General features: G+C 46.1%; 1 long non-coding RNA gene across 2 annotated transcripts in view; it reads right to left on the reverse strand.

Annotated features, from left to right (window-relative positions):
* The window catches only part of LOC125640680 (uncharacterized), a 144,970-nt gene that overhangs the window by 25,044 nt on the left and 105,118 nt on the right, over positions 1-14,808 (reverse strand). Inside the window, exon 2 of one of the 2 annotated variants that reach the window (XR_007357854.2) lies at positions 831-1,610. The exons of the other annotated variant lie outside the window; for it this stretch is intronic. This is a non-coding gene — a long non-coding RNA (uncharacterized LOC125640680). The remainder of the gene's footprint in view (positions 1-830; positions 1,611-14,808) is intronic. 2 annotated transcript variants of the gene reach the window in all.

Here is a 14,808-nt window from a genome sequence, read left to right on the forward strand (position 1 = left end):
CTGCTTTTGGCCAGGCCAGAGGTGTTGAAAGAACAGCTCCTCTCATGGCATTTTGGCCAGATCCAGTTAGTGATGAGCTGTGCAGTGAAAAGTAAAGGTAGTGTGTTGAGGGGAAGATAGGTAAACTGCATTGAATCTTAAAAAGGTTTGGGTTTGGTTTGAGTTCCGGGTGAAGGTTCAGGGTGAGTTGTCATTTGATCTGAATCATCTTCCCAGTCCTTCAAATCAACCTCTGTTTTCGCAAGACCTGCTATAGAACTAGATTAGGCTGGGAAGTGAAATCAGTTTTCTCCCACAGGCTGTTGTTCTTCCCTGATCCTTCAGTGCTCACCCTGAGAGACAAAAAGACTTGGCCACTGGGTGTCGCTAGTGTTCCACAAGAAAACAACTGAACAGCACTGGTATGGCACTTCTAAAGATACCCTATGCCAGGGGGAATGGAAACAGCTGTAATAGTTACACCCCGGAAAAGGAAAATTAAACCTTTGGGCCACTGGTTGCATCGTTATTCAGGACTGTCCCAGATTTTTCAGACAGCATTTCCCCCTGTCCACTACAGTCAGACCTTTTGGAAAAACACACAGTGGATTGACTACCATAGTTCATTGCAGACACAAGAAGTTCTGGGGTAGTTAAGCAAAATGAATGGAGGTTTGTATCAACCCACAGCATGAATATTTACTCAGCTTTTTATGCACCTACTGGGTTCAATTTCTGAAGGCCCACTGTTGGAATGGGATTAGGACAGGATTGGGCAGGGATGGTGTCCCTAGCCTCTGTTTGCCAGAAACTGGGAATGAGCAACAGGGAATGGATCACATGATGATTACCTGTTCTGTTCATTCCCTCTGGGGCACCTGGCATTGGCCACCGTCAGAAGACAGGATACTGGGCTAGATGGACCTTTTGTCTGGCCCAGCATGGCTGTTCTTATGTCCTGGTTTTGGTCCAGATGAATTTTTGTACCAGATCTTCTTAATAAGGTGCTGTGTTCTGTCTATTTTACATGTTATATGTGCACTGTCAAATGCCTAACGTTTTCTCTTAGGAAAACTTTACAGTTGAAATTGACATCTCCTGGCATGCTAACCATGTGGGCCCAGTAACGTTGATTCAGCACCTGTCTTTTGGCAGTTCCTGCAATCCACAGCCAGTGCACTTGGTCCAAGGAAGGATTTGCATCGTGCTGCAGCAATTGGTATTTCAAATGAGTTTTGCTTCTTGACCTTAGAAGGAGGGGTTGGGGAAGCTGAACCTTTTCTCAAACTGTTATTCATTCAGGAGACAGATCCCAGCTGCATGAGACACAGTCCCACCAACTAGGATCCAAAGTCTGCTCACTTGGGTTAATTTACAGGACAAAAAGGGGTCCCAGCAATGACTGGGGGAGGGGAATGATCATATTGCTCTGATGGCATTTCCCACCAGGATGCTATCAACATTTTGGGATTTGGGCAAATGCAACACTTTCTTCCTGGTTTGCATTCCATTGGGGTTTATTGTATCAACATTTGGTCTAATTATCTTCCTCCTCATTTGCTCCTGGGAGTTCTCTAAGTGTAAAGAGATGATAGCTTGTCTTTTCATCTCGGAAGGCTCAGCATGATCCACTGGAAAAAAAAAAAAGAGAAGAAAAGCTTCTAATATGTAGGCTGACTCATCAGGAATTTGTACTGCATTTTTTCCTGATGGCGTGTAAACCCTAGTGGAAAAAAATATGCTTTTTCAAAAAAATGGAAAATGCTGTTTATTTAATAGTAAATAATTTTCCAGCAAAAGGCAATGATACTGTTCTGCTTCGGGGTGCCTTTCAGGCAGCCCCATATGAATAGTTACCAGCAGCTTTGTCAATGCAACACACTCAGAAGGGAGCAAAAATACGGCCACACTGTGCCTACTTTGCTTCTATTGCATTATGATCTGTTGGCTATTTTAATACACAGCGGGTCAGGTGAAGGAAGCCCAGGAGATGCATAAGCTTTTTGCACAAGATGTAGATCTTAACAGGTATCTTTAAACTGTTCTGTATCATTACCAAGCAGTCATTGAGGGCAGCCATGTTGTCTGGTTTTTTTGCCCTGGAGGAAATTCTGCACTTCAGAGTCCTGAGCTCAAGGCCCCCACATCCAGCAAAGAGGAGGATTGAACTGGAGTCTCTTCAGAGCCCATTAATGGTATTCCTTAATAAGCCAGAGAGATCACTCTTGAGTAGTTCTAGGCATTCCCACTGTGCCTGGTCTTTCAAGGATAAGATGTGCTGCTTCCACTGTTCCCCAGGTCCTACCAACCCAAGGGATGAGAGACCAGGGCTGGCAATCGCATATGGAATCATTCATCTTTAGGTCACTGATTCTAGTCTGAGATAGGCTGGTAGTGACTGAAAATTGCTACCATCTGCCAACTGCTTAGTGAACTGCGTGAAATGTGCCATTGGATTTCTCAGTCCAGCCCTTAGTGGATGAGTGTCCGTCTCACAAAAGCTCACTATTGCAATTGACATTCACTGGATCTTTCATCTTTTTTCCTTGGTCTCTGGAGAGATGCCAAGGACTGAGCCTCTCTCATCCCAAAAGGGAATCCCTCCATGTGCCAACACATGTCAGCAAGGCAGCTTCATGCAGGAAACTTGCACTCCCATTGCCTGTGCTTCACTTGTTCTGTGGACAGAGGGTTTTGTCTCCCGGGCCTCCATGCTGCATGTGAATGGATGGGACACAGTAGCACAGCGACATCCAAGCTGAGATGATGCTGACCCATTCAAATACCCTCTCTACAGCTTTGGGGACAATAAAGTCACATTTTTCAAAGGTACTAAACCTGGCTTCCAATTTTGTTCCTGAGTAGCAGCCGTGTTCGTCTGTATTCGCAAAAAGAAAAGGAGGACTTGTGGCACCTTAGAGACTAACCAATTTATTTGAGCATAAGCTTTTGTGAGCTACAGCTCACTTCATCGGATGCATTCAGTGGAAAACGCATCCGATGAATGCATCCGATGAAGTGAGCTGTAGCTCACGAAAGCTTATGCTCAAATAAATTGGTTAATTTTGTTCCTGCAACTTTGCACCCATTGTAGTCTCTGAGCACTCTGGCTGTCTAGTTACCTGGCCTGCAGGTGCAGACTGATAGTTGTCTAACTGTGCCCGCTGTCAGTAGTGAATGCAGCCAGGGGGACACTTTTAAAAATGGGGATCAATGCAGTGTCCTTTACTGGTTACACCCAGAGAATGGCATTCAGGTCTTCCAGGGCTCATTATCTGCTCTTCTCCTGAGTCACTGTGTTGTAACTTCACCTCTCTAAGGCCTGGCAATTGTTTTGAGATTAACTGATAGGAGGAGCTGCTAAAGTGCAAAGTATTAGTCTAGCACATTCCGTTAACTCACCTTTGAACTTGCCTCAGCTCAGGTCCTCGCAGTCCCTGCTATTCTGTTTGGAAAGGGGTGGCCTAAGGTTTTGCTGGGAGGCTTGAATTCAGCAAACTCCAACATCCAAAGAGAACCCACCCTGTCTACTCCCCCTGGCCTCTCCAAAAGCTATGGCACCTTCACTTTCTTAACATAGGTTTCAGAGTAGCAGCCGTGTTAGTCTGTATTCACAAAAAGAAAAGGAGGACTTGTGGCACCTTAGAGACTAACAAGTTTATTTGAGTCTTTAGGTGCCACAAGTACTCCTTTTCTTTTTTCTTAACATAGATGCCTTCATCAGCGCCAAGTGGATTGCCCCATAACTCCTTCAACCTGGGATTGAGTGAATCCTAACTGCAGTTCGTTGGGGTTATAAATTTTGTAGCTGTGCAAATGTCCACCATGTTCCCATGTCCACTGAACATTTTGAACCTCCAACCCAGATCTGTTGGGTGGATCGGAGATGGGCTGCACTGTGTACCTTACATACCCTAAGCCCAATGGCTCCTCAGTTTGTTGCCTGCTTTCTAAAGTACCGTGCCCTCCTCCAGTGTTAGTAAACACTACGAACTCTCAAAACACTACAAAACTCCCTGCTGAGCCAACAGAGAGAAAGCAGAACAGGAACAAGGGAAAATATGACACCCTCCGCTAATAGATGCAGAGCAATGGAAAACAATTTTGCCAACTAGGCAACTCAAATTAGATCTTCTCTCGGAGGAATAGTGTCGATCTGTAGCCCTTATTACAGCGTAATGCTATTTACCTAAAAGTTTGTGTGTGCATTTTAATGAATTCATAAAACCCGGACTGTAAAAGCCCCATGGGGAAACCTGGCAGCTCTTTAATTCAGCATTAAAGCTCAACTGATGTCAATGGAATTGATTTCTGCGCATAGAAATTGCATTCGTTGAATGAAAACTTTAGCCCTTACCATTCCCCCTTTTAAAGCTCACTGTAATACAATTGGCTTCTTGAGTCAGGTTCAATTACATGTTGAAAGTTTATAATCTGGTGTGCTGAATGGAGGCTGTGAAATCAGGAGAGAAAACCTGGCTAACCTGATTAAACTTTATACCACAACTAGGGCCAGAGAAGTGGTGGGGAAATATCTCCTCTGAAGTGTTCACTGTGTCCTGATTATGGTTTCAGATTTTTTTCTGGTAACAATAGCAATGACCTGAATGTCTCTACTAGGAGTTCAGAGCTACGACCTAATTTTAAAGTTTTCCTCTTGTAGCAGGGTGAAAGCTCCAAACTACTGTGGGCCTTGAAGGGAAGGGAAAGATTTGGTGACTCAGTTTAATTGAGATAAACAGCCAGAAATTTGGAGTCTTATCTCACATTGGCAACATGTATCTGGGTTAAACACATCCACATCATCCTGATTTTGGATCTAAGGACTCTGTATGGATCTGTGCAGTTTTGATTTATGTGGATTCTTGCTACCTGAGTTTTACTTTGAGTTTGGGGACCCCCCCCGCCCAAACTCTAACCCATATGCTGCCAAAACCAATGTACATTTTATATGGTTTCCATCCCAAATCAAAACCAGGCTTTATATTCCCTCAAAACCCAATCCCAGTCCTGGAGAGGGTCGTTAACTTTTGCCAATGTTTCAGCAGATTGGGTTTGTGACCAATCTCTAATTCTGGGGTTTATTTCCAGAATTGCTCCCAGCTCTCATATGAATTTATTCATTCTGGAAATCTGAAGAGAACTGTCCCCTCTTTGTGCATCCTGGTTTGGGTCAGATTGACATTAGCTTGGCATGTGTTTTTTTTCAGGGCTTCCAGGCCTGGACAGAACCAAGAAACACATGGGATTAAAAAATAACACAACCTGTCCTCCAAAAACGCAGTCAAACAGGCTTGATGTTTGTTCCAAGTTTAGGGAGAGAGCTTGGCTCAGGTGGTGTTTTACTGGAACCATTTGGCTCATCCTGAAATTTCCACTTAATGTACATTGCCTACAGCTACCTTCCTGTAAATGCCAAAGTGAAATGCTCATTACAGTTTGTTGGTCATATGCAAAGAATGATTCCATAATAATGATATGGAGCGCTTCCATGGCATTTCGCAGCCAATGACTGCAAAACTCATTACAAACATTAACCCTCACAATATCCCTGTCAGGCATGTGGTATTGTCCTATTTACAGATAGGAAAAGTGAGAAAGAGAGAGATTCAGTGACTTGCCCCGAGTCAAAGGCTGAGCCAGGGATAGAATGCAGATTTCCGGACACCTGCTCTGTGCTTTAGCCACAAGGCTGTCCTTCCTCCATGTTGCAGCCTAGACATGTCTGAGTTCTCAGTATCCAACATGTCTTTAATGTGATGCCTGAGCCTTCGTCTGAAATCCTGTGTCTCCATTGGAAGTCCCTTAACCATTTTGGGACTCCCTGTGGTCACCATAACAACAGCAGCCCAGTTACACTTTAATCCTTTAGTAATGGGTAATGGTGCCTTAGTGTACTGCAGGTCTCTTTGCTGTGATCAAGTCTGCTGATCCAGTAAAAAGCAAACCCAATTAACTGCTGTTAAAGGCAGGTCAAGGGCCTGAAATGCCACGTTTCAGGGGCCTCATTAAGCCTTTCCTAGAGAGAGCATTTAGAGAGGCTCTAGAATATCATGTCACAAAAGCCATGCCTTGGTGAAGTGACATCAGCGAGGTTGCCCTCAGAAGTCTCACCCAGTAGAAAACATGGGTCAGTGATCTAATGGGTATCCAAACACCTGCTACCGCAGTACTTAGAATCATAGAATATCAGGGTTGGAAGGGACCTCAGGAGGGCATCTAGTCCAACCCCCTGCTCAAAGCAGGACCAATCCCAATTAAATCATCCCAGCCAGGGCTTTGTCAAGCCTGACCTTAAAAACTTCTAGGGAAGGAGATTCCACCACCTCCCTAGGTAACACATTCCAGTGTTTCACCACCCTCCTAGTGAAAAAGATTTTCCTAATATCCAACCTAAACCTCCCCCACTGCAACTTGAGGCCATTACTCCTTGTTCTGTCATCTGCTACCACTGAGAACAGTCTAAATCCATCCTCTTTGGAACCCCCTTTCAGGTAGTTGAAAGCAGCTATCAAATCCCCACTCATTCTTCTCTTCCGCAGACTAAACAATCCCAGTTCCCTCAGCCTCTCCTCATAAGTCATGTGTTCCAGTCCCCTAATCATTTTTGTTGCCCTCTGCTGGACGTTTTCCAATTTTTCCACATCCTTTTTGTAGTGTGGGGCCCAAAACTGGACACAGTACTCCAGATGAGGCCTCACCAATGTTGAATAGAGGGGAACGATCATGTCCCTCTATCTGCTAGCAATGCCCCTACTTATACATCCCAAAATGCCATTGGCCTTCTTGGCAACAAGTGCACACTGTTGACTCATATCCAGCTTCTCGTCCATTGTAACCCTTAGGTCCTTTTCTGCAGAACTGTTGCCTAGCCATTCGGTCCCTAGACTGTAGCGGTGCATGGGATTCTTCCATCCTAAGTGCAGGACTCTGCACTTGTCCTTGTTGAACCTCATCAGATTTCTTTTGGCCCAATCCTCCAATTTGTCTAGGTCCCTCTGTATCCTATCCCTACCCTCCAGCGTATCTACCTCTCCTCCCAGTTTAGTGTCATCTGCAAACTTGCTGAGGGTGCAATCCACACCATCCTCCAGATCATTTATGAAGATATTGAACAAAACCGGCCCCAGGACCGACCCCTGGGGCACTCCACTTGACACCGGCTGCCAACTAGACATGGAGCCATTGATCACTACGTGTTGAGCCCGACAATCTAGCCAACTTTCTATCCACCTTATAATCCATTCATCCAGCCCATACTTCTTTAACTTGCTGGCAAGAATACTGTGGAAGACCGTGTCAAAAGCTTTGCTAAAGTCAAAGAACAACACATCCACTGCTTTCTCATCCACAGAGTCAGTTATATTGTCATAGAAGGCAATTAGATTAGTCAGGCATGACTTGCCCTTGGTGAATCCATGCTGACTGTTCCTGATCACTTTCCTCTCCTCTAAGTGCTTCAGAATTGACTCCTTGAGGACCTGCTCCATGATTTTTCCAGGGACTGAGGTGAGGCTGACTGGCCTGTAGTTCCCAGGATCCTCCTTCTTCCCTTTTTTAAAGATGGGCACTACATTAGCCTTTTTCCAGTCGTCCGGGACTTCCCCCGATCACCATGAGTTTTCAAAGATAATGGCCAATGGCTCTGCAATCGCATCCGCCAACTCCTTTAGCACTCTTGGATGCAGCACATCTGGCCCCGTGGACTTGTGCTCGTCCAGCTTTTCTAAATAGTCCTGAACCACTTCTTTCTCCACAGAGGGCTGGTCACCTCCTCCCCATGCTGTGCTGCCCAGTGCAGTAGTCTGGGAGCTGACCTTGTTCGTGAAGACAGAGGCAAAAAAAGCATTGAGTACATTAGCTTTTTCCACATCCTCTGTCACTAGGTTGCCTCCCTCATTCAGTAAGGGGCCCACACTTTCCTTGACTTTCTTCTTGTTGTTAACATACCTGAAGAAACCCTTCTTGTTACTCTTAACATCTCTTGCTAGCTGCAACTCCAGGTGTGATTTGGCCTTCCCGATTTCACTCCTGCATGCCCAAGCAATATTTTTATACTCATCCCTGGTCATTTGTCCAATCTTCCACTTCTTGTAAGCTTCTTTTTTGTGTTTAAGATCAGCAAGGATTTCACTGTTAAGCCAAGCTGGTAGCCTGCCATATTTACTATTCTTTCTACACATCGGGATGGTTTGTCCCTGTAACCTCAATAAGGATTCTTTAAAATACAGCCAGCTCTCCTGGACTCCTTCCCCCCTCATGTTATTCTCCCAGGGGATCCTGCCCATCAGTTCCCTGAGGGAGTCAAAGTCTGCTTTTCTGAAGTCCAGGGTCTGTATTCTGCTGCTCTCCTTTCTTCCTTGTGTCAGGATCCTGAACTCGACCATCTCATGGTCATTGCCGCCCAGGTTCCCATCCACTTTTGCTTCCCCTACTAATTCTTCCCGGTTTGTGAGCAGCAGGTCAGGAAGAGCTCTGCCCCTAGTTGGTTCCTCCAGCACTTGCACCAGAAAATTGTCCCCTACACTTTCCAAAAACTTCCTGAATTGTCTGTGCACCGCTGTATTGCTCTCCCAGCAGATATCAGGGTGATTGAAGTCTCCCATGAGAACCAGGGCCTGCGATCTAGTAACTTCCGTGAGTTGCTGGAAGAAAGCCTCGTCCACCTCATCCCCCTGGTCCGGTGGTCTATAGCAAACTCCCACCACGACATCATCCTTGTTGCTCACACTTCTAAACTTAATCCAGAGACTCTCAGGTTTTTCTGCAGTTTCATACTTGAGCTCTGAGCAGTCATACTGCTCCTTTACATACAGTGCAACTCCCACACCTTTTCTGACCTGCCTGTCCTTCCTGAACAGTTTATATCCATCCATGACAGTACTCCAGTCATGTGAGTTATCCCACCCAGTCTGTGTTATTCCAATCACATCATAATTCCTTGACTGTGCCAGGACTTCCATTTCTCCCTGCTTGTTTCCCAGGCTTCTTGCATTAGTGTATAGGCACTTGAGATAACTCGCTGATCGTCCCTCTTTCTCAGTATGAGGCAGGAGCCCTCCCCTCTGGCGCGCTCCTGCTTGTGCTTCCTCCTGGTATCCCACTTCCCCACTTACCTCAGGGCTTTGGTCTCTTTCCCCCGGTGAACCTAGTTTAAAGCCCTCCTCACTAGGTAAGCCAGCCTGCTTGTGAAGATGCTCTTCCCTCCTTTGTTAGGTGGAGCCCATCTTCTTGGAACACCATCCCATGGTCAAAGAATCCAAAGCCTTCTCTCCAACACCACCTGTGTAGCCATTCGTTGACTTCCACGATTCGACGGTCTCTACCCAGGCCTTTTCCTTCCACAGGGAGGATGGACGAGAACACCACTTGCACCTCAGATGCCTTTATCCTTCTTCCCAGAGCCACGTAGTCTGCAGTGATCCGCTCAAGGTCATTCTTGGCAGTATCACTGGTGCCCACGTGGAGAAGCAGGAAGGGGTAGCAATCCGAGGGCTTGATGAGTCTCGGCAGTCTCTCCGTCACATCATGAATCCTAGCTCCTGGCAAGCAGCAGACTTCTCGGTTTTCCCGGTCAGGGCAGCAGATAGATGACTCAGTACCCCTGAGGAGAGAGTCCCCGACCACCACCACCCGCCTCCTTCTTGATAGTCATGGGTTTTTCGTGGCAGGGCCAGCCACTGTTCTCATTAATCAGTGGTGTCCTTCTCCCACTCACATCTCCATATGTTTTCTCACCCATGAAATGACCTTCCAATCCCAGCCCACCAAGCCACCACCGTGGTCTCATTCAAATCACCCCTAAAAATTTCTCTTCTGTGGTGCCCAGAAGAAGTGAGATAATAAGAAATAAATATGCTCCTTTCTCTCAGTCTCTCAGCATATCCTGACTTCTCGGTGTCTCGGTTTCAGACTGTAAGCTCCCTCGGACATGAACTGCCTCTCTTTGGTGTGTCTTGAGCAGATCCAAATATGTTGTTGGTGCTTAACAAATAGCAGTTAGCAATAATAATATAAATTACATGAAAGTAAATATCTGGCTTTTCGGGCCCTCACAGACACATAGATGTTAGGGATGGGAAAGTACAGGCCAAGATTTCTGAAAGTGACTAATGATTTTGGGTGCCCCAGTTGAGATGCCTTACGGAGTCTGATTTTGGAAGTTCGGAGTATCCACCCTCGGAAAACCCAGGCTTTCGTCCATTGCTCACTCCCATGATTTTTACTGTGCTTTGTCCAGTCTGCATTTAATTGAGTAGCCAAATGAGGCTCTCTCGGCTTCTCTTGGGAGGCTGTTCCACGTCCGAATCAATCTCACCCTAGGGAAACTTTTCCTGATATTCAGCTCCTAGTTTCCTTTGCTCAGTCTCCCCTTGTTACTCTTAGTTATACTCTCCTTTGGACCACACTACACAATGCTTAACAGCCGTCGCTTACACATTACTGACATTTTTGTGCATGCTGTGTTACTGCCATTAATCAGGTATCCCAGCTGAATGCAGCAGACATTAGGACAGACACTAATGGGTAAGAGGAGTAGAGCAGGTGCAGAACTGCAGCCAGGGAAAGGGTTAATTGCTCTAAAGCTGATCTTCTCACAGGAGGTCAGCAGGAGTTCTGCATGGAAACACACATTGATAATCAATGGCTCACAATCCCTCTGACCTCCTTTTCCCTATTGATTCTAGCTGGCTTATGAGACCTGGTTAGGGTGCAGCAGGGTAGCAAAAGAGAAGAGGGGGTTTAAACTCCAGCTGAGAACAGATTTCTATTTCCCTTACTCAAATACTAAGGAGAGATATCCTTAGCACAGCCCTAATCCCTCTCGTTTTACAGGCATAACCCACTTTGCTTTGTCGGGTTTGCTGAGCGACATGGTTGGGATGTAAACTGTTAGGAAGAAAGGAAAAGCAAAAGGGCTTTTATTTATTTATTTTTCATTCAGATCTTTTTTTTCTTCTTCCCTGTATCATCAGCTTTAGGCACCAGGCAAAAATAGCCATGAAATATGGAAATGTCTCCTTCATAGCACAATGATTTTTAAAGGCTTCTGCTGTGCAAATGCAGCTGAGATAGCCTTCTGTAGCCTCCTGTCATCTTCAACTGCAACAGCGCTTCCTTGCTATTTCACTGAATAAGCAGATACAAGGGGAAACTATTCACCAGACTAGAACAACACCAAAAAGCCATTAAAGTTCTGATTTAAACTCTCCAAAAAGGATGGAAATTCACAGCAAAATAACAGGCACCCAGGATCTGCTCACAGCTGGCCATCACCCTTCACACTATCCAACTGTGTCTGATTATTGGATGCCTGGAGCTTAGCTGTGAATTTCCAGACTTCAGTGTGTTTAAACCAAACCCTTGATAGTCTTTTCAGTGGACTCCTTTTTTCAACAATCTGAAGATTCTTTATTTTGTTTTCTCCCCCCCCCCCCCCTCTTTCTTTTCATGTCAGTTTAGTGCTAGATGGACAGGTCTGGAGGCTGAAATTGCGTCTTTGCAGTAACTGCAGAATCCTCTATTTGCAACATTTGATAAACAGGTCCTGCACAAAGGGCAGCAATGCAACCTTCTACACTGCTCTGCCCCTGGGGAAGGATCCCCCTGTATGGGGGGTCAGCAGTTCCTGTTCTATGGCCTATTCAGTGCTTGGCTGCTCTGCTGTGATGGCCAGTTAGTGCCAGTTCTGATGGCCACTTTGGTGATGTCATCATTAGGGATCCCCTTCCTCTCCCTTCCCTCCACTGGACAGATATCACATGGAAGTTACTTTTGGTCATTGTGTGAGAACCAAAGACTAAGACTATGTCTTCACTACAGCAGTATAGCTGGGGCACTGCAGCTGAGCTGCCATAGCACCATAGCGTAAACCCCTTTGTTGCTGTAGTAACCCACTTCCTCAAGAGGGAGAATCTTTATTAGTAAGGGTGTAGGGCCTATGACACACAATTGAGGATTTCTGATTCTCTCCAGTAGAGGGCAGTGGCATTGTAAGCACACTAGCCAGTGGACTGCAGTGTTGTTTGCCATTGTACAACTGTGTTATATAGTTCAGTTAGTTAAAAGCAGATGATGGGCTCTCAGGGATGCCATAGTCTCCAGGCACTGTCACTCCTGCACTGCTATAGCATTTGTGTGCACTGCTTGCTGTGAGATCATTAGGGTGCCTGGGCAGAGGGACTCCAGGATAGGAAGCTAGCAGGTGTGAGCAGTGGAGCCATCAGGTGCAAGCACACACACAGACATACCCACACCTCTGGAATGGACATGAAAGTGATACGTCTGTGGGGTGAACTTACCCAAGTAGCAGCCCTGCTACATCTGATGGACATACATTTGTATGTGTGCCCTACACAAATTGAGCCAAATTTGCTGCCTGCATAAGCTGGTGCAATTCTCCCAAAGCATGTACCAGCTGTGAAACTGGCCCATTATCTCAGCTGAGATTCAAACCAGGATCTGCATGGTCCACTGAAAGTGGCTTTTCCAGGTCAGACAAAAAGAACCTTCCCTTGGTTGAGCTGGTAGGAGCTTTGCTAAGCTTCTGTGAGCTGGCATTTGCTCTTGGCATATCTCACACCCTCCATCGCATGCCCTGCAATAGTGGATAAAATGGGCTGGCTATAATTAGGGATGTTTTATGGTTGGTATCACAGAAGGTGAGGCATAATTCACAGTTTGGTTTTTATCCAACTCCCCATAATTCTCTTGGGCAAGGCCTTTAGTGTGAAGAACACCCTAGCATTCCTTCCAGGGGCCCTCTCACACAGGCAACTCTTAGCAGGCTCAGTTTGATCTTGACTTGTGACTACTTGGAGCAGACATGCTGCAAAACAAAGGATCCAAATCCTGAAATAAGGAAACGAAATGAGGGGAACATGGTAGCTTGGGAGAAAAGCAAAGGGTGTGAAAAGAAACTTGAACGATTTGAAGCAAATTGCAGGATTTTTTATTATTATTATTCATCTGATACTTGAGGATCATTGTGGGAAAGTGTGCTTAGCTTGGCTTTGCTTTATGGGATTCTTTCTGTCTGGGCTCATAACGGAGTCCACTCACCCCTAGGCACCCCTTTCTGGACAGGTGTGGCATTGCAGCTCTCACAGGGCTAGAACCCCTTGCCACCAGTCACACGGGCACAGTGGTGGTTTCTCTTCCAGTAACTCAGCCATCTGGTCAGGTCACCATCTCCAGCCCACCCCTTTTGGGTCACCATGTCCCAAACTAGAGTCCCCAAAATGTCTTAATGCAAAAAAAAAAAAAAAAAAATCCTTCTTCCCTTTCTGGGGCTGTTCCTCAGCCTGTCTTCCAGGTTCAGCCTGCAGCCTCCTGCTTGGGCTGGTAGTGGGATCCAGTCCTACCCTCTATCCTGGGTTCTGCCCAGGGCCTTATACTGCACAGCTAGGTCAGCTCCTTTCCCCATAGGGCAGGTTTCCCTGGATCACTTCTTATCTACCTCCCCTCTTAGTCGCTCAGTCTCTTTCCTGTTTGATCATGGTCTCTCTCAAGCCTCCCTGCTCTGAGCTTCCTTTTCCGTTCTGACTCTCCTGAATTCTGTCTCAGGGCCATGCAGGCGATTTCTTGCTTCTTGCAATCTCTTCCCTCCAGCTCTGTCACCAGCTGTATCCTGTCAGCCCTTAAACCTGGCTCCTTTTATTCAGGAATCACCTGATTGTTCATAGGTGGGGATCATCCTGTAATCAGGGTTGGCTTAGCCCCAGGCTCTCTAGCCCATGGGCAAACCACCTTGTTATAGGGCTACACTGGAGATATCTGCTCCTCCTCCTTTGGACTATATGCCTTGTGACTGTGGCCTGTGCTTTCTCTCGTGTGATTTGCTTCCTTGATTTTGATTTTTTCCTTCAGTTCTTGTTACTTCACAGCTGGCCTCCCCATTCCTTCCTGGGAACTCCCCTGACACCAGTATCCCATTGCCCAAGCAAAGACAAACCTGCCCTCAGCACACACAGCTACATCTGCCCAACACCTTGTGCCCTGAGCATGTGATATTTTCTCCCTCACAGTCTAAGGTCTCATGGAAGAGGGCGGTGCTATTTCCAGGGGTGTTCTAGTCAGTTCGAAACTCATCATCACTTCTGTGGCTACTCCCTGGTGGACTCGCAGGCTGGAGGTTATACTCCGTAAGGATACCCCTGGGTGCCTTGTTGTGCTGGGGACCTTGAAGAGGCGGCCTGCAATAGCACAGTCCCCAGCAACTGAATCTGCTTACCAACATTACTTCTGCTGCAGCCACTCTGTGCGTCACCAAAAGGGGAGCAGCTCAGGCGTCACTGAGACAGCTGGAGATAGGAGGAGTCCTTGTGAAGATGGGACCTGAGACTTCTGGCTTTGAGTCTCTATTCTGCATGCCATTGCTCCTGCTGCCAGAAATGCCTCTTCGAGACAGAGTAGATTGTAAGTCGTAAAGACACCAAGCATACTTCCCAGTGAAATCAATGAGGGGTTCTGCCTAAAAAAAATTAAGGCCATACCATGGCCCTTACATTGTAAGCTCTTCCTGACATGCAGTCTGCCCTTATGCGTTCAGTAAGGAGCCACATGCAACTACATAAGTAATCAATACAATATTATTATCCATAATCATAGCTACTGAGGACGAAAGGTGACAAGCAGAGTTGGAGTGTGTGTGGTATGTGCAATGTGAGAACAGTAACTTTTGCATTTCCTAAATATTTTTAAGTTTGCCACCTTAACGTTGTAGTGCCAATAAGGCAGGTATTTAGTGACATTTCACATGTCTGCATTTCCATCAAGGATGTCAGACATTAACTAATTGACTAGGTTTTACAAGGCTCTTGAGAGGTA

The sequence above is a fragment of the Caretta caretta genome, chromosome 7 (genome assembly GCF_965140235.1).
Source record: "Caretta caretta isolate rCarCar2 chromosome 7, rCarCar1.hap1, whole genome shotgun sequence".
In the NCBI taxonomy this organism is placed as follows: Eukaryota; Metazoa; Chordata; order Testudines; family Cheloniidae; genus Caretta; species Caretta caretta.